Consider the following 3307-nt stretch of genomic DNA (forward strand, 5'->3'; position numbering starts at 1 on the left):
ATAAAATCGGAAATGAAAGAGGTTATACCACAGAAATATAGCCAGAATGTCCACTTTCACCACTTTAATTCAACATAGTACTGGAAGTCCTAGCCACAGTGATCAGACAAGAAGGAAAAATAAAAGGCATAGAAATGGGAAAGGAAGAATAAAATTGTCATTATTCACAGATGACACAATATTGTACGTAGAAAACTCTAAAGACACCACCAAAAACTACTAGGTTTAATAAGTGATTTTGGCAAAGGAATGGGATATAAAATAGTATCCAGAAATAGATGGCATTTTTGAACACCTATAATGAACTCTTAGAAACAGAAACTAAAAATAAAATAAAAAAAATCCTATTTAGCATTGCAACAAAAAACAACATACCTAGGAATAAATTAAACCAAAGCAGCAGAAGGCCTATACTCAGAAAATTATAGGACATTAAAAAAGAAAGGAAGAAATAGAGGAAAATACAAACAAGTGGAAGCATATACAATATTTATGGACTGGAAGAATTAACATCAATAAAATGTTCATACTACTCAAAGTAATCTATAGATTCTGTGCAACCCTATTAAAATACCATCAGATATTTCACAAGTACCGTATTTTCCAGCGTATAAGACGACCCCCTAATTTTACAGTGAAAACATAGGTTTAGGCCTATATTCGCTGTATAAGACTACCCCCCACTTCCGAGGCAACACCAGTTCTTTTTTTAATAGGCCGCCTCTCTGACTCTGGCCATTTTCGGTTGACTTTTTCAGTTTCAAAAGTCGTCTTGTATGCCGGAAAATACGGTATAGTACCAATATTCCAAAAATTTATATGGAACCAAAAAATACCCCCAGTAGCCTCAAAAATTTTAAGAAAGAACAAAAAATTCGAGGGATCACAATACTAGATATCAAACTATACTGAAAAGCCGTTGTAATCAAAGCCTCCTGGAATTGGCCCAAGAACTGGCATAGAGATAAATGAACAGAAACCCCAGAAATCTACCCACACCACTATGATCAATTAATATTTGACAAAGGAGGCAAGAGCATGCATTAGAGAAAGGACAATCTCTTCAATAAGTGGTATTGTGAAAATTGGACAGGTATGTACAAAAACATTAAACTGCACCACCAACTTATATCATACACAAAAATAAACTCAACATGGATAAAATAATCTACACTAATAAAAGAAAAAAATGCTAATTGACCTTCCCTTCCCTATGCCCACAGCCAATCAGAGTGATATGCAATTTAAGCCAACAAATATGGAGGGTAAATTTGCATATGTAGGCCAGGAGGGCAGTGCCTGATGCCACCTGCAGGGTCCAGACCGTCATCAAGGTCCAAGCAGGCCAGGGGCTGAGGCAGAGGTTGTTAGGGGTGATCAGGCCAGGAGGGGAAGGCAGTTGGGGGTGATCAAGCAGGCAGGCAGAAGAGTGGTTAGGAGCCAGCAGTCTCAGATTGTGAGTGGGTTGCCAGTTTAGGCCCTATCTCACAAGAGTCTCAGATTGGAGACAATGCAGGCCGGGCTGAGAGAACTGCAACCCGCCCCCCCCCCCCGCCCCCTGCCCTCCATCGTGCATGAATTTCGTGCACTGGGCCACTAGTTAAATATAAGTTACAAAACTATAAAAATCCTTGAAGAAAACATAGGCAGTAAAATGTCAGACATCACATGTAGCAGAATTTTCACCGATACATCTCCTAGGGCAGTGGTTGGCAAACACCTCTCGAGAGCCACAGCTTTCACAGACTTGTTTGGATGGCAACTATCAGTAGAATGAGAGCAACCTTTGTAGAATAAGAGCAACCTTGAAGTCTGGCTTACCAAGAAGTCTGTAACTATTTACTGAGATTTTGCTGTACTGAGAATTTGCCTTTCTGCTCTATCTCTCCCTTAGAGATTAAGAGGAACAAAGAGTACATTCCTCTTGACAGACCTCCTATTCATTGTTTGTGTATAAAAGGCATTGCACAGTTAATAAAGCTGCTGCAGTCAATGGCTCGCAACCCTCCTGATCCCGCTTTCCTGTCTTTCTTTCTTTTCTCAATTCCCACCTCCCTACCTCAGCCCGGTTCAAGCGTCAGGCTGGCCCCGACACACCCTTATGTTCATAGCAGCATTATTTACAATAGCTAAGATCTGGAAAGAGTCCAAGCGTCTGTCATTTGATGAATAGATAAAACAGCTGTGGGACATTTACAGGATGGAATACTATGTAGCCATAAAATAAGAAGAAAATCTTACCTTTTGCAAAAGCATGAATGGACCTGGAAATTATTATGCTAAGTGAAATAAGCTAGTTAGAGAAAAACAAATAGCATATGATTTCACTTATATGTGGAACCTAACCGACAAAATAATTAAAAAATATATATATTTTATTGATATTTTACAGAGAGGAGGAAGGGAGAGAGATAGAGAGCTAGAAACGTCGAAGAGAGAGAAACATCGATCAGCTGCCTCTTGCACACCCCCTATCGGGGATGTGCCGGCAACCAATGTACATGCCCTTGACCGGAATTGAACCTGGGACTTTTCAGTCTGCAGACCGACGCTCTACCACTGAGCCAAACCAGTTTTGGCAACAAAATAATTAACAAAATAGAAACATAAGCATAGACATATAGAACAGACTGACAGCTATTAGAAGTGAGAGATGTTGGGGACTGGGTGAAAAAAATGAATGTATTAAGCAAAAAAGTACACACACACACACACACACGTATGACACATAGACATGGACAACAGTATGGTTATTGATAACCAGAAAGAAGCGGGGAGGAGGTGGGAATGGGCAAAGGGAGAATAAATGGTGGTGGAAAGAGATTGGTCTGCGGGTGCTGGGCGCAAGATGCAGTGTGTGGATGATGTTTTATTGAGTTGTACACTTGAAACTTGTATGGTTTTGTTGACCAATTTCACTCCAATAAATTCAGTTTAGAAAAGTGTTCTATCTTTTAAGTTTTTAAATTTTCACTCCTCTGCCTCATATCTTCTGTTTCTGAGTGAGTCAAAATTATCTTGATACCATTTGTACAAATTTGTCCATTAAAAAGTAGGTTTCCTTGAACTAAACAAATTTGTGTATCCATCACCAGTTTACTGGTTAAAATGATAGAATTTGTTGAGCTAATTTTCTTGGAACTATTTCAAAACAAAGGGTTCTCTAAGTTCATCTTATATGGAATTGAGTGGGTGTGAGTACATGATGCTTGCATCAGAGAATGACTAGGAGGAAATGAAATAGTTCAGTAATTGTCTTGCGAATTTTTTTAAAAAAGAGATGATTTTCTTTATTTTATAAAAAAAA

This window comes from Pipistrellus kuhlii, unplaced genomic scaffold (assembly GCF_014108245.1).
Source record: "Pipistrellus kuhlii isolate mPipKuh1 unplaced genomic scaffold, mPipKuh1.p scaffold_m20_p_1, whole genome shotgun sequence".
Lineage (NCBI taxonomy): Eukaryota > Metazoa > Chordata > Mammalia > Chiroptera > Vespertilionidae > Pipistrellus > Pipistrellus kuhlii.